The sequence below is a fragment of the Bos indicus x Bos taurus genome, chromosome X, assembly GCF_003369695.1.
Source record: "Bos indicus x Bos taurus breed Angus x Brahman F1 hybrid chromosome X, Bos_hybrid_MaternalHap_v2.0, whole genome shotgun sequence".
Classification (NCBI taxonomy): domain Eukaryota; kingdom Metazoa; phylum Chordata; class Mammalia; order Artiodactyla; family Bovidae; genus Bos; species Bos indicus x Bos taurus.
In genome coordinates this window covers 37318581-37343614 of record NC_040105.1, presented here as the reverse complement: position 1 = coordinate 37343614, position 25034 = coordinate 37318581, and the positions used below count along the sequence as shown (strand labels likewise).

Here is a 25034-nt window from a genome sequence, read left to right as displayed (position 1 = left end):
GAGAAGAGGACAGGTATTTTATAAAGTATTGCCAGAGTGAGAAGTAATAAACCTGGGAATTCAGCATTTGGTCAAAATGATACATTACACCAATGCAGTGACTCAATTCCAGTGATGCTTTTGGACTCTAAAATTCCAGAAGAAGCCCTCCTACATTGTTGGTGGGAATTTAAATTGGTGCAACCACTATAGAGAACAGTGCAGAGGCTCCTTAAAAAACTAAAAACAGTTATCATATGATCCAACGATCCCATTTCTGGGCATGTATTCAGAAAATGACTCTAATTTGAAAAGATATAATACATGTGCCAAATGTTCACTGTAGCACTATTGACAACAGCCAGGACATGGAAGCAACCTAAATGTATATTGCCCGATGAATGGATAAACAAGGTGTGGTATATATACAATGGAATATTACTCAGCCACAAAAAAGAATGAAATAATGCCATTTGCAGCAACACGCATGGACCCACAGATTATAAGTAGTGAAGTCAGATAAAGACAAACATAATATGGTATCACAGGTAGAATCTTTAAAAAATGATACAAATAAACTTATTTACAAAAGAGACCGTCAGATATAGAAAACAAATTTATGGTTACCAAAAAAGGGGCGGGAGGCACAAATTACAAGAGTGGGATTAACAGATCTACATTACTTTACATAAAACAGATAAATAATAAGGTCCTACTGTATAGTGGAGAAGGCAATGGCACCCCACTCCAGTACTCTTGCCTGGAAAATCCCATGGACGGAGGAGCCTGGTAGGCTGCAGTCCAGGGGGTCACAAAGAGTCAGACACGACTGATGGACTTCACTCATTTCATGTTTTATCACTGGAGAAGGAAACGGCAACCCACTCCAGTATTCTTGCCTGGACAATCCCATGGACAGAGGAGCCTGGTGGGCCATGGTCCATGGGGTTGCAGAGAGTCGGATGCGACTGAAGTGACTAAGCATGCACTGTATAGTACAGGAAACTAAACTGGTATAATAGCTTATAATGGAAAAGAATCTGAATATATATATATATATATATATATATATATATATATATATCTGAATCAGTTTGCTATACTCCAGAAATTAATACATTGTAAATCAACTATAGCTCAATTAAAATATATAAAATTAAAAAAATAAAATTTCAGAAGAGTAATATTTCTACAAAACGAAAGCAGCTCCCATTATACCTCATGTTGTTGTTAACCTTTACTATTCTATTTGCTCCCCTAACAATATTGTCCCTTACACTGCTTAATAATAGAACAAAATGGGGAGAAATTATTCAGAATTTAAATGAAGTAAGTGTGAGAAAATAGGAGAAAAATCCTTACAACTTTGAAACTTCTTGGAGTAGGATTTGCCCACTTAAGAAATGTTCCCTCAGCTGAAAACAAACATGAATCTATGAAGAAGAAAAGTTTGTGCACTTGGATTTGAATGGACTGGATCATTTGGTACCTTGACCTAGTTTGAAAATCTATAAAAACATCAGAAAAAGAAATGAGAAATGAAATGCTGGTAAGTCACTTCAGTCGTGTCTGACTCTGCGACCCCATAGATGGCGGCCCACCAGGCTCCCCCATCCCTGGGATTCTCCAGGCAAGAACACTGGAGTGGGTTGCCATTTCCTTCTCCAATGCATGAAAGGGAAAAGTGAAAGTGAAGTCGCTCTGTCGTGTCCAACTCTTAGCGACCCCATGGTCTGCAGCCCACCAGGCTCCTCCATCCATGGGATTTTCCAGGCAAGAGTACTGGAGTGGGGTGCCATTGCCTTCTCCAGAGAAATGAAATAGGAAGACGAAAATTAAAAGTTTTCAGCTTACAGTGTTCACAAAAATTAAGTAGTTCATTTTATTTAATCTCACAACAAATTTGGAGGTGGCTATTATCCTCATTTACAGTAAGGAAACTGAATAAGGAACAAATAAATCACTTGATTAAGGTTACAAACTGGGGAGGTCAGAATCTACACTAAAGTCTGTCTGCCGTGCTCTATTAGGCAGCACATATACTAAAACTGGAACGATACAGAAAAGATTAGCATGGCCCCTGCACAAGGATGACATGCAAATTCGTGAAGCGTTCCATATTTTTAGTCAGGAAATGGAAGCAACCTAGATGTCCATCAGCAGACAAATGGATAAGAAAGCTGTGGTACATATACACAATGGAATATTACTCAGTCATTAAAAAGAATACATATGAATCAGTTCTAATGAGGTGGAGCCGATTATACAGAGTGAAGTAAGCCAGAAAGAAAACACCAATACAGTATACTAATGCATATATATGGAATTTAGAAAGATGGTAACAATAACCCTGTATATGAGACAGCAAAAGAGACACAGATGTATAGAACAGTCTTTTGGACTCTGTGGGAGAGGATGAGGGTGGGATGATTTGGGAGAATGACATTGAAACATGTATAATATCATATATGAAATGAATCGCCAATCCAGGTTCAATGCATGATACAGGATGCTCGGGGCTGGTGCACTGGGATGACCCAGAGGGATGGTACGGGGAGGGAGGTGGAAGCGGGGGTTTAGGATGGGGAACACGTGTATACCCGTGGCGGATTCATGTTGATGTATGGCAAAACCAATACAATATTGTAAAGCAATTAGCCTCCAATTAAAATAAATAAATATATATTAAAAAAAAATAAAGTCTGCCAAATCTATGTACTTTTGACTTTTTCCACCAGAGAAAGAGGAACCATCACACATGCCCAGAATAGGTATATTCTTCAGAAACGTTCTATTAAATGAAAAAGATGCAAAGCCCAGTTAAAATGACAACAGCTCCCTGAAGGAACTAGAAAATGCCCTTGGATGCACAGAGCAATCACAAAACAAAGTTCTCAAAGCAACTGTGGGTGAAGCTAACTGACCAGAGATGACCAAGAAAATAATGAACTTTGTAATAGGAAGACAGCCAATTTAGACCCCAAGGAGTGAGGGAGAAGGGAGAGAAAAGTAAGTAAGGTGGGCAGTGAAAGAGAGAGAGAAGGAAATGGGAGAGAAGAGGTACCAGGGCAATTAAATGATGAAGGCGAAACTGTTTGGGCAGGAAAGTAGCCATTATCAAGAACATTCTATCACACAAGATGTTCTTCTGGAAGAAGAGCTTCTGTCACAATTATTGAGATGGAACCATTTGAAGTAAAAGGAAAGGTTAATTTTCTATGAACCAAAGCAATTCTTCCCCCGTATATGTCTTCCGAGATCAAACTTAAGGGCTCAAATATCACAGAGAATCCACAGATATAAGGACTCTCATGGTTGAATTGATTATATTCCCCCACACCCAATTATTGAGTACAGCAGCTACTTATGTAACTTTTCTGAACATAAACATTTCCCCTCTGGCCTTGAAGGATAACCTTCAAGGAAGTTCATGCTTCAAGCATTTTACGATTTAATTTTTAAATCCCTAATATCCTTGAATTTAATCTTTTTTTTATTTGTAGTTCTCAGCACTAAAACCAACAGTGGTTTTATTCTAGCCATGATTTTTTTTTGATCCTTCTGATTCTGTTATCTCCCTTATCTTTAGCTGACTTTCACTGACTCATGAGTAAATCATAGCTGATAAATCTCTAAAATTTAAATTGACTTATCTCAATAACAAGTTTGTTGATGTGAACTCAGGAGGTACATATTGATTTGTTGTTAGAATGGTAGAGCTAAGTAAACATGCCATAAGAGGATGCAGATGACATTTTTAAGACCCAAGGTTAAGGACACTCCAAGTTCAATGAGAAAGCAATGGCACCCCACTCCAGTACTCTTGCCTGGAAAATCCCATGGACGGAGGAGCCTGGTAGGCTGCAGTCCATGGGGTTGCTAAGAGTCGGACACGACTGAGTGACTTCACTTTGACTTTTCACTTTCATGCACTGGAGAAGGAAATGGCAACCCACTCCAGTGTTCTTGCCTGGAGAATCCCATGGACAGAGGAGCCTGGTGGGCTGCTGTCTATGGGGTTGCACAGAGTCGGACACAACTGAAGCGACTTAGCAGCAGCAGCAGCAAGTTCAATGAACCACCAGTGAGCTAACAGCTCAACCCAGCCTCTTCCCCTCAGGCCTACTGAAGTGTGCCAAGACAGTATGATTCTTACCATCAACCAACACCACCCTGCTTTCCCAGTCAATATTAAGAGAATATGCAGGAGGGGAAAGGGTTGCCAGTCTTTTAGGGGGTGTTCATGAAGACAAATTATTCTCTTGCCTTTCAATGGGGAGGAAATAATTATCTGAAATGAAATGGTCCTCTTCCAGGAATGCAAAGCAAGAGGAGAGTTATAGAACCTGGCTAAGATATCCTTAAGGTAGTATGTGATCTATGGGAAAGGAATTTTGACACAGCTGGGGGACAGTTTCCTGGTAAAGATAAAGCTATATCACTTTTTTGCCCCCAATGACTTAAAAATCCTCAACAAACTGGTTCTAGGACCTAAAATGATAAAATTTAGAATCATGTAATTCATGGCCACATTGATTTATAATTCTCTGAAAAATAAAATTACCTACATCCTGCTTTTATTCAGCTTGGGCCATCAAGAGCACAATATGATTTGTTGAAACAAGAGTGCATATATAAAAGAGTGGTCACAGAGTTCAAAATAGACAGCACACTATCCATTTTTGTAACAGCATTGAAAGTTAGTAGCTTAATCTGAGGTTTTTTTACTTTATTGAAATAAAGTTGATTTACAAAGTTATGTTAGTTTCAGGTATACAGCACAATCATTCAGTTATACATATGTATATCCTGTTTCAGATTCTTTTGCTTTATAGGTTATTACAAGATATTGCATAGGGCTCCCTGTGCTATACAGTAGGTCCTTGTTTCTTATCTATTTTAGTGTGTATATGTTAATCCCAAACTCCTAATTTATCCCTCTCCCTCTCTTTTGGTAACCATGTTTGTTTTCTATGTCTGTGAGTCCATTTCTGTTTTGTAAATAAGTTCATCTGTATTTTTCTTTTTTACATTCCACGTAAGTTATATCATTTTACGATTTAATACCATGTGATACTTGTCTTTATCTGGTTTACTTCACTTGGTATGAGCATCTCTAGGTTCATCCACGTTGCTGCAAATTGCATTATTTTATTCTTTTCCATTGTTGTATATTATTCCATTGCATCAAGTTTAACTTGGGTCTCCCAACAGTAGATCTTAAGACAAGGACTTGGGGGCAGATTAACTATTTGCAAGGTAACCCCAGGATTGTAAAAGTGAGAGAGTAGGGAAAGTGGGGCAAAGGAAGAAGGAAAGAAAATCAAAGTTTTATTATTGTTGTGAGCCAATGGGACTGAGTTCATATGGACAGAATATGAGAAATTGCAAGGTACATGCCTCAGAAGGATACCACTGATGTTTGCGGGGGTGAGGACATTAATCTACCCACTCATACACAACCACTGGCTGAGGCTTGTCCCATGGAGCATTACCCTCCTTTCATCTGTGCCTGCATCCATGGATGGACACCATTCTTGGCCCCATGTGCCCATTTGACATGCGTCTCTGGCATCTGCAGGAGACTCTCCTTCACAGATAAGCATAAATCAAGGGCCTGAGGTGTCAGGTGGTATATCACCAAACCCTGTTAAAGAGGTCTGAGTGATTGCTGTTGTCTTCACAGAATCAGATGCTAGTGGGATGGGTTCCTATATTATTGACTGCACAGGGATCCTAAGACAATACAGATGTTCATCAATTATTGTCAAGTCCTGAAGGGCAAATTTCAATCAAAATGATCCCCATCTCTTTTTTAGAAGTATTTTTCAAGAGTGACATCTTTTCTAAAACAAGCAGACCTGCAAAGGACTTTTAAATATTGGAAATTCATGAGGTAGCAAGAGAGATTTGATTACCTCTCAGCTCAAGGCCACCAGTAACTAATGACTGAACATCATTCAGTCAAGCAGGCAGACGCTTTACCACCTGAGCCACAAGGGAAGCCTGACTGAACATCAGACAATTCCAAAATTCCTCTGCTATGCCAGGTCGTGGATAGTTTCTCTCTCAATCATTTGGAATTGGTTGATTGATCAATGATTCAATGATTCAATGGAATCAATTACTCCAATCATTTGCCTTCATTCTAATTATGAGGAGCATTCACATTAAACTGTGAAACTCCAGTCATAAATTCCAGAAAATCAGGGAACAATGATGGATGAAAACCATCACTGACCTATGAAGGTCATCATAGATCATGACCTTCCCTGGCGGTCCAGTGGTTAAGAGTCTGCATTTCCAGTGTAGGGGGAATGGGTTTGATCCCTGGTTGGGGAACAAGGATCCCACATGAGAAAGAGCCAAAAAAAAAAAAAAAAAAAATTGGTCAGTGCTTTCAGAACTACACTGTGAGAAAGCTCAAGGGGCCACTGGGGAGGAAGAATTAAGAGGGTGAGTCTGTTATGATCCAGCAATCCCACTGCTGGGCATACACACTGAGGAAATCAGAAGGGAAAGAGACACGTGTACCCCAATGTTCATTGCAGCACTGTTTATAATAGCCAGGACATGGAAGCAACCTAGATGCCCATCAGCAGATGAATGGATAAGAAAGCTGTGGTACATATACACAATGGAGTATTACTCAGCCATTAAAAAGAATTCATTTGAATCAGTTCTAATGAGGTGGATGAAACTGGAGCCTATTATACAGAGTGAAGTAAGCCAGAAGGAAAAACACCAATACAGTATACTAACGCATATATATGGAATTTAGAAAGATGATAACAATAACCCTGTGTACAAGACAGCAAAAGAGACACTGATGTATAGAACAGTCTTATGGACTCTGTGGGAGAGGGTGGGAAGATTTGGGAGAATGGCATTGAAACATGTAAAATATCATGTATGAAACGAGATGCCAGTCCAGGTTCAATGCACGATACTGGATGCTTGGGGCTAGTGCACTGGGACGACCCAGAGGGATGGTATGGGGAGGGAGGAGGGAGGAGGGTTCAGGATGGGGAGCACATGTATACCTGTGATGGATTCATTTTGATATTTGGCAAAACTAATACAATTATATAAAGTTTAAAAACAAAATAAAATTTAAAAAAAAGAAAACTGGAAAAAAAAAAAAAAAAAAAGAGGGTGAGTCTGGACTTCAATGGGTGTCACTCTGAAATGTTTTTGTTTCCTTTCAGTTTTTGCTTAAACTTGGAGAACACTAACCCAACTCTTTCCATTTATAAATGAAAACAGGACTTCCCTGGTGGTCTAGTGGTATGGACTCAGTGCTTTCACAGATGACAGCCCAAGTTCAATCCCTGGAAGAGGAACTAGGATCCTGCAAGCCGCACAGCGTAGCAAAAAATAAAAACAAAAAATGAAGCAACAGCCTGGGAGCTGAAAAGTGGCTTGTTAATGACTGTACTGCCAAATAAAAACAAAGCTAAGACCAGGAATCTGAGTTCTAAGCTAGCAACACACTTCCTAATTCACCTCGGTTTTTTTTTTGGTGGGAGGAGAGGGTTGGGAGGGGGGTTTTGCATCAACAACCTGGTGCCAGTCCTCTTAGCACCAAGCAGCCCTATTGCCTTTTCTTTAACAAATGTACCAGGAAGAAAATAAAATAGTACTTAGTACTGACTGCAGCCACTTATTGCTCTCTAAGGAAATGATCCAAATCACCTCAGAGGTAGTTTGTTTAGAGAAATCCTTTCATGATGAAACTTGACTCGTTTTTTAATGGAGAAATGGAGAACATTTGGCCCAAAATTTAAATGCATGGCAGGCAGAAAAGAGAGCTGAATTACTCTGTGAAACAGAGTAAGAGATTAAGGTGGCTGAGAGGGAGACCAGCAAGAAGGAAAGAGGGGATGAGAGAAAGGGAGTGAGAGGGGCCTGGGTGGAAGCAATATGGAGTCCTCTGGAGAGATTCAGTGTAAATATGGTGGTGTGATATTCTGTTGCAAGTTTTTTGTGGGGCTAAGCAGGCCTTGGCTGTCACCATCTTCCCTTTCCTGTTACTACCAAGATTTAAAAGTCTGGCCACGCACAAAAGCCTTTTGTTAGTTCTACTTGAGTAAACAGATAAAATGAGGCCTAGCAATGGGGAAGTAGACAGTGGAGGTCAGAGCTGAAAGAGAAGGCTGAGGGTGAGTGAATGATCTGGGCATTATGTGCTTTGACCATCCTCTTACCACCTCTTCACATCAAAGTAATTTCCTGCTTATTGTGCACGAAAGCACTATGAGGAAAAGTGAAAAAGAATATATGAAAATTACTTCAGCGTTCAGTTTCTTGTCAGGAGAACTGACATGTAAAACTTGGTGTGACTCACTTAGGTAGGAGGCAGCGCAGGTAAAATTAACAAGAATTTGAAGGGATGTGTATTTGCTTTAAAGAGTTATGATCACGAAGGGGGAAAATGCCATAAAATTTGCACATGCACTTTATTTTAAATGTTGACATATTATGAACATCAAGAACGTACTGATGAAAGAATTCATGCTTACATTTATGAAAGGCCTATTATTATAACAATTACTTTTAGAAAAAGCCCCACTCAACCCATTAGGAATAATGCAATGGGATTTCTCTGAAATATTATAAAATATATACTACTAATGGAGTTTAATGGTAGCTTAGGCCTCCCAAAGCAGTTAACCTTAATAGCAAGAAAATCCAAAATCACAGTAAGGGAACGGCTAAGACAAAATATAAATGAAAAAGTGTATTTTATTTATTTCCCCATAAGTTATTTCAAAGAATTAAATTCCATGGGTAGGAGAAACAACTAAATACACAAGTTAGAAAGTTATTCTACCAAAAGAAAACATGATGAAATTCTAAGATAGTTTAGTATTCAGTATGGTCATTAACATAGTAGTTCTCACAATGTGGTCCCAGGACCACCACCAAGGGTGTCACCTAAGAACTTGTTAGAAATGTAGATTCTAGGGACCTACTCCAGACCTATGAAATCCACAGCTTTCAGGATGAGGCTCAGCAGTTGACACTGGAAAGAGCTCTCCAGGTGTTTCTAAAGCATGCTCAAGCTTGAGAATCACTGCTTGAGTAGCTTCAGATAAAACAGCTCTCAAAGATTATCAGTGCATACAAAAGACACAGATCACATGAGCTAAAGACATTAATGGCTTGGAGCCTTCCAGGTTACTCAAGGGGTATCTATTATGTCAGTGGGAAAAAGCCCAATTTGTATGCAGGTCAGGAAGCAACAGTTAGAACCGGACATGGAACAACAGACTGGTTCCAGATAGGAAAAGGAGTTCGTCAAGGCTGTATATTGTCACCCTGCTTATTTAACTTATATGCAGAGTACATCATGAGAAATGCTGGGCTGGAAGAAACACAAGCTGGAATCAAGATTGCTGGGAGAAATATCAATAACCTCAGATATGCAAATGACACCACCCTTATGGCAGAAAGTGAAGAGGAACTAAAAAGCCTCTTGATGAAAGTGAAAGTGGAGAGTGAAAAAGTTGGCTTAAAGCTCAACATTCAGAAAACGAAGATCATGGCATCCAGTCCCATCACTTCATGGCAAATAGATGGGGAAACAGTGGAGACAGTGTCAGACTTTATTTTTCTGGGCTCCAAAATCACTGCAGATGGTGACTGCAGCCATGAAATTAAAAGATGCTTACTCCTTGGAAGGAAAGTTATGCCCAACCTAGATAGCATATTCAAAAGCAGAGACATTACTTTGCCAACAAAGGTTTGTCTAGTCAAGGCTATGGTTTTTCCTGTGGTCATGTATGGATGTGAGAGTTGGACTGTGAAGAAGGCTGAGCGCCAAAGAATTGATGCTTTTGAACTGTGATGTTGGAGAAGACTCTTGAGAGTCCCTTGGACTGCAAGGAGATCCAACCAGTCCATTCTGAAGATCAGCCCTGGGATTTCTTTGGAAGGAATGATGCTAAAGCTGAAGCTCCAGTACTTTGGCCACCTCATGCGAAGAGTTGACTCATCGGAAAAGACTCTGATGCTGGGAGGGATTGGGGGCAGGAGGAGAAGGGGACGACAGAGGATGACATGGCTGGATGGCATCACTGACTCGATGGACGTGAGTCTCAGTGAACGCCGGGAGTTGGTGATGGACAGGGAGGCCTGGCGTGCTGCGATTCATGGGGTTGCAAAGAGTCGGACATGACTGAGCGACTGATCTGATCTGATAGTTGATATGTGGTTCCTGCACTATTGTACACATAATCAGCTTAATGTCACAGGATAGAACTAGGAATGGGACAGGATCCAGAAGTGTATACCTGTATATAAGATGATTACAGAACATTACAAAATAATACACTTGCCCATTATTTTTCTGTAGGTTATCTTTTTCTCTTATACATTCCATCCATGGTGATCTTGTCATATAAATCATGATTCCAAGCTTTGCTTTGGCTGTTTCTATGATATCCTTTACTCTTATCTGACCCTTTACAGCTCTCCCCTCCTTTTGGGATTCTGCTCATTCTGTCCATCAGTGGCTCAAATTATTAATTTCAAGAACTATTAGGTATATATCAAATAAAATAAATGATGAATAAATGAATGAATGAATGCATTTTTCAACACCATCTCAAACACTTCCCAGGTGCAAAATTTGAGACTCTCTTCCCTCTGAATATCTAACAATAATGATAAAGTTAACATTTATTGAGTGCTTGCCAGGCATTGGCTTAATTACTTCATGTGCATTTTCTCTTTTAATACTTATAAGAACTCTATAATATTTCATCTTATGTACATCCACCTCTATATTCATCACAGCATATTCACAATAGCCAAGACATGGAAGCAACCTAAATGTCCATCAACAGATGAATAAATAAAATAGATGTGATATGTACATACAATGGAATACTACCCAGTTGTAAAAAGGAATGACATAATGCCATTTGCAGCAACACGGATGGACCTAGAGATGGTCATAGCGAGTGAAGTAAGTCATAAAGAGAAAGACAAATACCATACAATATCATTTATATATGGAATCTAAAATATGACACAAATTAATCTATGGAACAGAAACAGACTCAGACATAGGTACAGTCTGCAGTTGCCAAAAAGGAGGGAAGTAGCCAGGGTGGATTGGGAGTTTGGGGCTAGCAAAGGCACACTAGTACATATAGGATGGGTAAAGAACAAGGTCCCACTGCATAGAACAGGGAGCTGTATTCAATATCCTGTGACAACCCCTAATGGAAAATATGAAAAATAATGTGTACACACATCCTGAATTCACAAACGGAATCACTTTGTTGTACAGCAGAAATTAATACAACATTGTTAATTTGTATACAATATAGCATATTGTATACTATACAAAATGATATTGTATTATATTACAATATCAACTATATTTCAATTAAAAAAAGTAAGCATTTCATCTTAAGGATGAGGAAACTGAGGTTTAGCAGATAAAGGAGCTGGGATTTGGACATAGGCAGCCTGAATCCAGTCATGTCACTCTTAACCATTATATTTTACTATACTTTTATAGAGTATGACCCTACTACATTGTCATTCTGTTCATCCATTCTTTGACAAATGCACATTTTTCCAGTCGGGGAAAAATGATTCTTTTACTGTTATCTGAACTGTGGGTTCTCAGACAAGAATAACTCAGGCTCTTGTTCATGACTGAACACCAGCAGAAACAACACCAACACAATCAGAGCCACAGGGCTTCAGATACTGGAATTATCATATGCAAATTTTTGTTTTTAAGACTTCTTAGACATTAAAACTGAAGAAACAGAAGAAAACTTAAATGGCAATATTCAGTGGTTCTCTAGTTAGTGTCCACAACCTGATTTATTGAATTCTCTTCTCTTTTATTTTAAAAGAGCAGTACTCTATCACTTCATGTCAAATACATGGGCGAAAAAAAATGGAAACAGTGGCACGTTTTATTTTCTTGGGCTCTAAAATCACTGCAGGCAGTGACTGTAGCAATAAAACTAAAAGATACTTGGCTCCTTGGAAGAAAAACTATGACAAACCTAGACAGGGTATTCAAAAGCAGAGACATCACTTTGGCAACAAACATTCGTCTAGTTAAAGCTATGGTTTTTCCAGTAGTCATGTATGAATGTGAGATTTGGACCATAAAGAACACTGAGTGGCGAAGAATTGATGCTTTTGAACTGTGGTGCTGGAGAAGAATCTTGAGAGTCCCTTGGATAGCAAGGAGATCAAACCAGTCAATCCTAAAGGAAATCAACCCTGAATATTCATTGCAAGGACTGATGATGAAATTCTAATACTTTGGCCGCCTGATGTGAAGAGCACACTCATTAGAAAAGATCCTAATGATGGAAAAGATTGAGGGCAGGACGAGAAGGGGGCAACAGAGGATGAGATGATTGGATGGCATTATCAACTCAATGGACATGAGTTTGAGCAAATTCTGGGAGATAGTGAAGAACAGGGAAGCCTGGCATGCTGCAGTCCATGGGGTCACAAAGAGTCAGGAACAACTTAGTGACTGAACAACTACTACTATTCTGAAATCCATGTTGACTTTGAAGTCACAGAAATTTTTGCTTATTTGAATCAGCTCTGACCTCCCCCTGCCCCCCCAAATAACACTGTTTTATTCTTCCCACAGTGTAATCAACAAATAAGAGTTTAGATGGCATCTTCTATCGTCATCCTGACCATCTACCTAGATCCAAACAATGAGCACCAAGATCTTGCCAAGATATAAATTCAGGATCCAGCTTCATATTTAAAAGATTACTTCCTTTGTCTTAAAAAAGAAGTAGCCTTGAAATGTTTCCATTATTCTAACACAGAAACAATGCACATTGATAATCACTTCATTGAAATGTTTATCATTAGGGTTACTATCTGTTTCACCTTTGGAAGAACAGGAACTGTTAAGTAACACAGCGTTCTTAATGTTACTTATCACTGTGAGAGTTTAATGTTATGATACTATGGCCCCATTTGCCCATGTTGCAAACATACCCTGGGACAGCACAGTATTTATCTTTCTGATATATTGGCTCACTTGATGTTTAAGTAATCTATGAATTCTAGCCTCATTAGATATGCACAGAGCTTTTATTGCACACTGAGTTTCACTTAAAGCTCCTTCTTCCATTGTTCCTTTTCTTCCCCCAATGATGATTTAACTTGACCTCCTAAATAAATACTATTGTGTGTAACCCTGCTCCAACTATTAATTGTAAGGAAAAGTGATGCCTACTGGAAAGCCCTGGAATTTTTAAGTTGGAACTAAAGTATAGGAAAATTCATTTTTCAAGTCAAGTAAAATGCTTTCTGCACAGGAGAACTGAATTCAAATGTAGAACCTAGAATAAGATGGCTAGCTCTCTACAACAGATGTAGGTTATAACTAGATCTAGAAACTTGTACTGCTTTATCTTTTTATTGAAGTATAATTGACACATAACATTGCTTTAGTTTCAGGTATATAACATAATGATTCAATATTTATATATACTGCAAGATGATCACCATAGTAAGTCTAGTTAACAATAAATACAGATCTAAAAATGACTATGGTTACAATGTTTAAGGACATAAAAGACAAGACTAAATTGTTTAGGAGAAAACTGGAAACTATAAGTGACATAACATATCTGTTAAAGCAAGAGAATTTCTAGAATAGGAAAAAATACAAGAACCAAAATGAAGAATTTGACTGATGGGTGTTATCAGACATAATAGAAAAATGGAAGAGAATTGGTATTCAGGAAGACAGACTAGAGAAGAACATCTTTAAAATATTTAGAAGGACAAAAGGATGAAAAAAAAAGATGACTGGAGATATATAAAAAACAGTAAAATGGTCTTACCTAACAATACTATATAAAGTTGAAACATATAAAACCAAACTGATTACAAGAATTAGCTAGCTAATCACAAGACTGGCCAAATACCTATTACACCAAATAGCATTCCACAAACTTACAGGATATGTGACACTACAAAATCTGAAATTCTTTGTCTAACTGTATTAAAATCTACATGTGTGTGCATGCTCAGTTGTGTCCAACTCTTTGCGATCCCATGAACTGTAGCCCGCCAGGCTCCTCTGTCCATGGGATTCTCCAGGCAAGAATACTGGAGTGGGTAGTCATTTCCTCCTCCAACGGATCTTCCCAACCCAGGGATTGAATCTGCATCTCCTGCATTGCAGGGAGATTCTTCACTGATGAGCTGTTGGAGAAGACCCTAAAATTTACACTTCACACACTAAACAAGATAAATTTCAGGTGTATCTTGCTGACTGACTTTTTCCTACACAGTAGCATAGGAATAAGTCTTGCGTATAGACTAAAGATTGTTTCCTATTTCACAAGAATAAAATGTGTTGTTATTGTTAAGTGGTATGAATTCATTTTACAAGGAGTAATAAACTAGAAATAAACAATAGGATTGGATTATATATTCTCTTGGAGAAAGAAATGGCAACCCACTCCAGTGTTCTTGCCTGGAGAATCCTAGGGACGGGGGAGCCTGGTGGGCTGCCGTCTCTGGGGTCGCAGAGTTGGACACAACTGAAGCGACTTAGCAGCATATATCCTCTTAAATTAGTCTGTGATTTCTCTATGTTAGTACTACTACATTAAGTGAGATATTATTTCTTTGGTGAAGGAAGGGATGTCTTTCAGCACCCTTGTATACCTTTTGACACCTAAGAGCACTAGCAATACACTAAGGGCACAGCAAGTGTTTAGCGACAGGTAAGAGGTATATACTGATGAAATATTTTATAAGTAGATGTATCTAGTGTGCCCAAAAATGGATGGAGTCATGTTATAAGAACACAGGAGTTCCCTGGAGGTCAAATCAGAGATGATTGAGGATCAACAATGAATCATGAAAACAGGATTATAATCCAATAAATAAAATAGGAGACCATTAGTTCATAATGATTCCATAAAACAAGTAAGAGTATTGGGAAAGTTCTTCTTTACTATTTAGTATACAAGGAAAATTAATAAATGTAGCAGGAATGACAGAGTCAGAAAATTGATACTCAGCAACTAATAAATATAGTGATAATTCAGGCATGAATCAAATAAATGGGATGAAAGTCTGTCAGAAAACAGGGTCAAAGTACCTCCCCATAGATTACAGATTAATTTCAAAGTAAAAAGGCACCTTTACAGAGGAGAAATCAGGTAGACACTACCTTAACCTAGTGATCAACGTTAAGTCATCAACAAAAGGGACAAACGGATCAACATTACTCCTGTAAGATTTCTACCAAAAAATGCACTATCTAAATGTGACCATGAGAAAATATCAGCTAAACCCAAAGTGAAAGACATTTTACAGGGGAACAAAACCCAGCATGTTCTCTTTTAAAATGGTAATATCATGAAAAACAAAGGCAAGACAAAGGAGCTGTGCCAGCTTAAAGAAGACTAAAGAAACAAGTTACTAAATGTAGTGTGGGCCCCTGAGTAGTAGCCTGGATTTAGGAGGGTGGGGTGGATGGGGGGCGAAGGTATAAAGCTGGCAGCATTTTGACCAAATCTCTTGAGAGCTTGTAATAAATGAAAATACTTGAGCTCCACCCCAAACCTTCTATTACCAGAATCTCTAGGGGTGGAGCCTGGGAATCTGTGTTTTAACCTGCCCTAATGATTGAGAAGCCTTCTCAAATGTTAAGAAGCATCAGGATTATCTAGTGAGCAGGTTAAAACACAAAACACGAATCACAAAATTGGGACAATTGGTGAAATTTGAAAATGGACTTTAAGATAATATTGTGACAATAATAAATTTCTTGAATTTGATAAATTTACTGTGTTTTTTTTAAAGAATGTCCTTATGCTTGAGAGGGCTTCCGGGGTAGCTCAAATGGTAAAGAATCTGCCTGCAATGCAAGAGACCTGGGTTCGATCCCTGGGTCGGGAAGATCCCCTGGAGAAGGGCATGGCAACCCACTCCAGTATTCCCATGGACAGTATTCTCCCATGGAGAATCCCATGGACAGAGGAGCCTGGCAGGCATGTCCATGGGGTTGCAAAGGGGCAGACACAACTGAGCAATTAACACTATGCTTGAGATAAGCATACGAGAAATTCAGTAAAATACCAAGTATAGGTGAATCTATGTCAAAGATATATGAGCATTTACTGGACTGTTCTTACAATGATTCTCTAGGTTTGAGTTTTTCACATCAGAGTTATTAAATACATACAAACACAGACATTCACCTGCCTTACTGTATCAAACCATCATTCTGCATCTTTACAAGATCATGTCTGTATCTATTAACTTTGTAGAAATTAACATTTGCTCTTCCAATTGGCCAAAAACTCATACTCAGGGCTGCATTTCCACACTACACATCACTTACTTTTTTTAAAGCCACCATACTAGCACCCCATATAGTATTACTAAGCTAGCCATTGGTATGAGTCAGCAAGAGCAAACCATGCTCAATTAGATGCTTTATTCACTTAAAAAAAAACTAAATTAAAACATTATACAAGCCCTCTGTGGTCATGTATGAATGTGAGAGTTGGACTGTGAAGAAGGCTGAGCACCGAAGAATTGATGCTTTTGAACTGTGGTGTTGGAGAAGACTCTTGAGAGTCCCTTGGACTGCAAGGAGATCCAACCAGTCCATTCTGAAGGAGATCAGCCCTGGGATTTCTTTGGAAGGAATGATGCTAAAGCTGAAACTCTAGTACTTTGGCCACCTCATGCGAAGAGTTGACTCATTGGAAAAGACTCTGATGTTGGGAGGGATTGGGGGCAGGAGGAGAAGGGGACGACAGAGGATGAGATGGCTGGATGGCATCACTGACTTGATGGACATGAGTCTGAGTGATCTCCGGGAGTTGGTGATGGACAGGGAGGCCTGGCATGCTGCAATTCATGGGGTAGCAAAGAGTCGGACACAAACTGAACTGAACTGATAAGATATTCTGTACTGAGGGTTGGAAAATTTCAAAAAGAACCAGAGAGTAAATATTTGGGACTTTGTGGCCTATATAACCTCTTTCACAACCATTCAACTTTGCTATTGTTGCACAAAAGCAGCCATCATTAGACAATCTATAAACAAATGAGTGTAGCTGTGCTGCGATATAACTTTATTCACAAAACCAGGCATCAGGCTACATGTAGCCAATGGGCTGTATTTTCCCAGACCCTGTTCTGTGCTAAGCACCTGTTCTACATTATACATTTTACTATATATTATTACATATATATTATGTATATATAATTGTATACATAATTGTAAGTAGGGGCGGTGGCTGGGAGGACCAACCCCACGCCATGGCTGCATGGGCACAGGAGGGCCTAGAGGAGCTATCCCACGTTGAAGGTCAGGAAGAGCGGTGGTAAGGAGATACCCCTCGTCCAAGGTAAGGAGCAATGGCTGCGCTTTGCTGGAGCGGCCGTGGAGAGATATCCCACGCCCAAGGTAAGAGAAACCCAAGTAAGATGGTACGTGTTGCAAGAGGGCATCAGAGGGCAGACACACTGAAACCATACTCACAGAAAACTAGTCAATCTAATCACACTAGGACCACAGCCTTGTCTAACTCAATGAAACTAAGCCATGCCCGTGGGGCAACCCAAGATGGGCGGGTCATGGTGGAGAGATCTGACAGAATGTGGTCCACTGGAGAAGGGAATGGCAAACCACTTCAGTATTCTTGCCTTGAGAACCCCATGAACAGTATGAAAAGGTAAAATGATAGGATACTGAAAGAGGAACTCCCCAGGTTGGTAGGTGCCCAATATGCTACTGGAGATCAGTGGAGAAATAACTCCAGAAAGAATGAAGGGATGGAGCCAAAGCAAAAAGAATACCCAGCTGTGGATGTGACTGGTGATAGAAGCAAGGACCAGTGCTGTAAAGAGCAATATTGCACAGGAACCTGGAATGTCAGGTCCATGAATCAGGCAAATTGGAAGTGGTCAAACAAGAGATGGCAAGAGTGAATGTCGACATTCTAGGAATCAGCAAACTGAAATGGACTGGAATGGGTGAATCTAACTCAAATGACCATTATATCCACTACTGCAGGCAGGAATCCCTCAGAAGAAATGGAGTAGCCATCATGGTCAACAAAAGAGTCCTAAATGCAGTACTTGGATGCAATCTCAAAAATGACAGAATGATCTCTGTTCATTTGCAAGGCAAATCATTCAATATCACAGTAATCCACGTCTATGCCCCAACCAGTAACACTGAAGAAGCTGAAGTTGAATGGTTCTATGAAGACCTACAAGACATTTTAGAACTAACACCCAAAAAAGATGTCCTTTTCATTATAGGGGACTGGAATGCAAAAGTAGGAAGTCAAGAAACACCTGGAGGAACAGGCAAATTTGGCCTTGGAATATGGAATGAAGCAGGGCAAAGACTAATAGAGTTTTGCCAAGAAAATGCACTGGTCATAACAAACACCCTCTTCCAACAACACAAGAGAAGACTCTATACATGGACATCACCAGATGGTCAACACCGAAATCAGATTGATTATATTCTTTGCAGCCAAAGATGGAGAAGCTCTATACAGTCAGCAAAAACAAGACCAGGAGCTGACTGTGGCTCAGACCATGAACTCCTTATTGCCAAATTCAGACTTAAATTGAAGAAAGTAGGGAAAACCACTAGACCATTCAGGTATGACATAATTCAAAGCCCTTATGATTATACAGTGGAAGTGAGAAATAGATTTAAGGGCCTAGATCTGATAGATAGAGTCCCTGATGAGCTATGGAATGAGGTTCATGACACTGTACAGGAGACAGGGATCAAGACCATCCCCATGGAAAAGAAATACAAAAAAGCAAAATGGCTGGCTGGGGAGGCCTTACAAATAGCTGTGAAAAGAAGCGAAGCGAAAAGCAAAGGAGAAAAGGAAAGATATAAACATCTGAATACAGAGTTCCAAAGAATAGCAAGAAGAGATAAGAAAGCCTTCTTCAGCGAACAATGCAAAGAAATAGAGGAAAAAAACAGAATGGGAAAGACTAGAGATCTCTTCAAGAAAATCAGAGATACCAAAGGAACATTTCATGCAAAGATGGGCTCAATAAAGGACAGAAATGGTATGGACCTAACAGAAGCAGAAGGTATTAAGAAGAGGTGGCAAGAATAGACAGAAGAACTGTACAAAAAAGATCTTCATGACCCAGATAATCACGATGGTGTGATCACTGACCTAGAGCCAGATATCCTGGAATGCGAAGTCAAGTGGGCCGTAGAAAGCATCACTACGAACAAAGCTAGTGGAGGTTATAGAATTCCAGTTGAGCTATTCCAAATCCTGAAAGATGATGCTGTAAAAGCGCTGCACTCAATATGCCAGCAAATTTGGAAATCTCAGCAGTGGCCACAGGACTGGAAAAGGTCAGTTTTCATTCCAAACCCAAAGACAGGCAATGCCAAAAATGCTCAAACTACTGCAAAATTGCACTCATCTCACACGCTAGTAAAGTAATGCTCAAAATTCTCCAAGCCAGGCTTCAGCAATACGTGAACTGTGAACTTCCAGATGATCAGGCTGGTTTTATAAAAGGCAGAGGAACCAGAGATCAAATTGCCAACATCTGTTGCATCATCAGAAAATCAAGAGAGTTCCAGAAAAACATCTATTTCTGCTTTATTGACTACATCAAAGCCTTTGACTATGTGGATCACAACAAACTAGAAAATTCTTATGAGATGGGAATACAAGACCACCTGACCTGCCTCCTAAGAAATCTGTATGCAGGTCAAGAAGCAACAGTTAGAACTGGACATGGAACAACAGGCTTGTTCCAAATAGGTAAAGGAGTACATCAAGGCTGTATATTGTCACTCTGCTTATTTAACTTATATGCAGAGTACATCATGTGAACTGCCAGGCTGGATGAAGCACAAGTTGGAATCAAGATTGCCAGGAGAAATATCAATAACCTCAGATATGCAGATGACACCACCCTAATGGCAGAAAGTGAAGAAGAATAAAGAGCCTCTTGATGAAAGTGAAAGAGGAGAGTGAAAAAGTTGGCTTAAAACTCAACGTTCAGAAAACTAGGATCATGGTATCTGGTCCCATCACTTCATGGCAAATATATGGGGAAATGATGGAAACAGTGGCTGACTTTATTTTGGGGGGCTCCAAAAGCACTGCAGATGGTGACTGCAGCCATGAAATTAAAAGATGCCTGCTCCTTGGAAGAAAAGCTATGACCAACCAAGACAGCATATTAAAAAGCAGAGACATTACTTTGCCAGCAAAGGTCCATCTAGTCAAAGCTATGGTTTTTCCAGTAGTCATGTATAGATGTGAGAGTTGGACTGTGAAGAAAGCTGAGCATAGAGAATTGATGCTTTTGAACTGTGTTGTTGGAGAAGACTCTTGAGAGTCCCTTGAACTGCAAGGAGATTCAACCAGTCCATCCTGAAGAGATCAGTCCTGGTTGTTCATTGGAAGGACTGATGTTGAAGCTGAAACTCCAATACTTTGGCCACCTGATGCAAAGAACTAACTCACTGGAAAAGACCCTGATGCTGGGAAAGACTGAAGACGGAGGAGAAGGGGATGACAGAGGATGAGATGGTTGGATGGCATCACCGTCTTGATGGACATGAGTTTGAGTAAACTCCGGGAGCTGGTGATGAACAGGGAAGCCTGGCGTGCTCTAGTCCACGGGGTTGCAAAGAGTTGGACATGACTGAGTGAGTGAACTGAACTGAGTTATATACATATAATTGTAATTATATAATTATAAGTAATTATAATATATTACATTATATTCATGTGCCCATCCTGGATGATGCAGACCTTAAACTAATAGCTCTCTCACCATCAACTAGAAGTTCTGTATCCCAGAGACCTCACTGAAAGTGTTCAACCATCAGCTATACCCTAAACCCACAAGCCACATTTTATCAACACCAAAAATTATAAAAGATACAGGAAGTCTTTCATAGGTTTCATTTTATTTTAAAGCTAAGAAGTGATCCTAAAATGCAAACTAATGTTCTTCCAAACTTGGTCAAAATGAATTTTGGAGCACTAGATCAGTGTTCCTGTCCTCGTTTAGGTGTCCCCAAAAGCAGATCCTGAGATGAGCATTTGAGTCCAAGAAGTTGTTGTTTTAGGAAGTAATCACAGAGTAAAAAACACTAGTATGGAAGTAGGAAGAGAGATGAGCAAGGAAAGAAAAGCAATGAAGAGTCTGTTATCAAGCCAGTTTCCTACCACTGTGGGTAACTGGGTCTCAGTCCTTCTAGAGAACACCAGGAGACTGTGAGAGCATGTCTTAGAAATACCTCAAGGAAGTAGCAAGTAACTTGGATTTTTGTTTGTTTTCTGCTGCATGGCACACGAGATCTTAGTTCCCTGACTAGGGATCGAACTCATACCTGCTACACAGGAAGTGTGGAGTCTTGACCACTAAACCATCAGGGAAATGCCAAACTTGGTGTGTTTTTAATCCAGCAATTCCCCACTTGTCATTGGTTGAAGGCTGACTCTGGGAACCTTGGCTATATAAGGTGAGCTTGCCCCAATGGCCACAGAACAAAGACCTCAGACAGAGATTAGCAAGTATTAGCAATAAGCAAGCCTTGGCATGTGAGATGAGCACAGAAGGGATATGGGCTAGGAATGCATCACCTTGACTACAGTCCCAGAACTTTTTATGAGCAAGGTCTAGGTTTGATTACACAAATCATCATTCTTATGTCAATGTGAATGATGAATTCCATGATCACAAAGGGTAAGGAATCTTGGGTGATAACTCATTACAGAGTGTGTGTGTGTGTGAGTGTGTGTGTGTGTGTGTGTGTGTTAGTCACTCAGTTGTGTCTGACTCTTTGAGACCCCATGGACTGTAGCCTACCAGGCTCCTCGGTCCATGGAATTCTCCAGGCAGTAATACTGGAGTGGGTTGCCATGCCCTTCTCCTGGGCATCTTCCCAACTCAGAGATCGAACCTGTGTCTCCTGCATTGACAGGCAGGTTCTTTATCACTGAGCCACCAGGGAAGCCCAATTCATTACACTACCAAACACTAATTAGCCACTCTCCATTTCCCTGTGTCCCAGCACAAGCTGGGTGGAGTGGGGTGCTGCTCCCAGTTACTGCTGTGCAATGAATACAGGAAACATGACTTTCTAGCAAGGAATCTTTCGAGTGGATGAGCTTTACTGGTCCCCCTGACACTGAAATTTAATAACCTAGTGATTCTAAAACTGTATTTAAATATTATTTCAGAGCATGATATATTGTACGCCTGACTTAAAATGAAACTCCAATTTATTCAGGCAACAAATTCATCTAATTCTAACAGTGATTCATAGCAACCACATAAACTACCAGCAGGAACAGGAAAACTCCTTCTGCAGAAAGCCCTTGTTAAGCAGCTTTCTTCTCTAAAGCTTTATTTCCAAAAACAGCCTTTTGAGGCATGGATACAGCAGTCTGAAGGAATTACTTCTTCCCCCTAGACTCTATCATTTACCGTCTCATGGGTTTTAATCAAATTTCCCAAGTAAGTCCCCTATGACTTTGCAATTCCAGCTTATCAAAACTCTTTCCACAGTCACCATACATCATATAGTAAAAGACAGGAAAACAAACACAGTGGTCATATGCATGTATCACTGACTTCCTATGAATTTCCCAACCCTAGTTCATGCAGCTAGGTAAATATTGATGTAAAAAATTACATCCTTGTACAAATTATTCACCCATGATGTACCTAGTCTTCATTCAAAATACCTGTTTACTCAACATGCATGCCTTCTCCGAGAACGAATGAGGAAAACAAGATCACAAGGAACCCTTGGTTTTGTGTTTGTTTTTTGGCCACACAGCAAGGCATGCGGGGATCTCAGTTCCCTGAGACCAGGGATCAAACCTGTCTTCCCTACAGCAAAAGAATGAAGTCTTAACCACTGGACCACCAGGGAAGTCTCCAAGGAAACCTTGGTTTCGATCAAAGTTCACCAACTGATCCAGTGACTAAATCCAGCCTCCAGGAGTATTTTGTTTAGTCCTAATTATTGTTTTAAATGTTTACAAAATAATGGCAAACATTTATTAATGGGGACATTTCACATAAAATAACCCATGTTTCTGCTTCCTCTTTGAAAAATCAGAGGATCAAGAAATGCTGGTGTCAAAATCTGCATGGCATCGTTAGGAAGGGGTTGGTGGATGGCTGTCCCCTGATGACAGGCTGCACACTTCTGGTTTGCTACAGTGACCACTGTCTTCTACTGTCTATCTGTCTTGCCTCTAGGGGCGTGCAATTTGTAACTCAGATGAAACACAGTAAACAGAATTTTGAGCACCGAGCTTAGGAAATGTAGCACATTTCACCTTTTACACCAACAGATACCTTAGACGAAGGGAGTTTACATCTAGAATATGGCTTTCTTTGCCCTGATTGGCTGTATTCACGGGTGTCATTGCACTTAGCCAGTGTACCTACGATGACAATGTACAGCCCATAAAATAATCTAAGAGAATCTATCCACTTCCTGTTGGACTCTTAGCAAGACTCTCCTGATCCCATCATGCAATAGGTCCTGCCTCAACTTTGAATCAAACCTTCCCCTAGCTAATTTCCACATCAGAACCAGCAGAGCAGTGGAAGGCTGGAGGGATAAAGGCTATGCAGCTAAAACACGGAAAGAAGTTACACCTAAGGAATAAAAATTTATCTCAGAGAGTAATCTGTTAGCAAGGCAACTTATTTCCTCATGGAATAGGTTAATTATCTCTCCAAGCAACCTCAAAAACCTCAGGCCAAAAAAAAAAGTTGGGGTATATGTAGATTCATTTGAAGAGGTGCATAACCTAGTAAATGAACTATTCAAAGGTTCACCCTTCTTTTGGATGAAAGGATTATCGCCCAAAGGTCTGTCTCACTATTTCACAGTAACTTATCATAGTTAATCTTTGAAAATTCCTGCACTTAGTTGATAAAAGAGAAAAGGCCCAAATGAGAGTTATGCTAAACTTACAGCCTTGGGGCATGAAGGTGGGATAGGGATAAATATTAAAAACCGGAGGTAAAGGGAGAGGGGAAGGTGGAGAGAAAGAGATTGAACAGAGACAGACGCAAAATTATTATTTTGTGGGTCAAGCTCTATGTATTATTTTGCTCTGCTCTTATTTTGTGAGTCCAACTCAGCTCTGTGTATCTTTAAATTCCTTTTCTATTCAAAGCAAAGTTTTAAGGCATTTTGACCCTACAATCAACAGGATGCAATATAAAAACAATGAAAAAAATCAAGGCAAATAAGGGTTTGCTGAAAGCCAGCTTTGAAAGCCAGTAATGGGTTGATCTATGCCAAGATGCAAGGTGAGGTTGCTCCTACCAGCGAGAGGTGGCACATGACAAAAGAAAGATTTTCTACTTTGGGGGGGCTACAGAATGACCCAATTGGGGCCATTCTGAAGCTCTAATATTTTGGCCACCTGATGCGAAGAGCTGACTCATTGGAAAAGACCCTGATGCTGGGAAAGATTGAAGGCAGGAGAAGGGGAGGACAGAGGATGAGGAGGTTGGATGGCATCACCAATGGAATCTGAGTTTGAGCAAACTCCAGGAGATGGTGAAGGACAGGGATGCCTGGCATGCTGCAGTCCATGGGGTCTCAAAAGAGTTGGACACAACTGAACAACAACAGAATGACCACCAATTTGAAGCTTATCACCTGTACTTGGTGAAAGGACATTTTCAATGAGGGAAAATTTCACAATAAAGGAATCCCTAAATAAGTTTCTCTACTCACATTCCCAAAAAATCTCTAAAAATGCTCAAAAACGTCACCTAAAATAAGTCCTTTAAATTCTACAGGCTCAGTAAACAATACCAGAACTTGCTGCTCTAAAAATAAAGTGGAAACTGTACACACGGATCAGGTAGGCCCTTCTCACATACTCCCCCAATCATCTGTAGAAATACTGTGAAGAAAATTCCAGGCAGGGTTATAATCCAACCCCCTTCCATAATGCAAGATAATGTTTTGAAACAATAATAAAGAAAATGGGTGTCATGTACGT

At 39.9% G+C, this 25034-nt stretch overlaps 1 non-coding gene across 1 annotated transcript; it reads left to right on the top strand.

Annotated features, from left to right (window-relative positions):
• Positions 1-1997: 1997 nt before the first annotated feature.
• On the top strand, positions 1998-2104 carry LOC113888324. Its single transcript, XR_003509950.1, has one exon. It is a non-coding gene; the product is annotated as a U6 spliceosomal RNA (small nuclear RNA).
• Positions 2105-25034: the final 22930 nt, after the last annotated feature.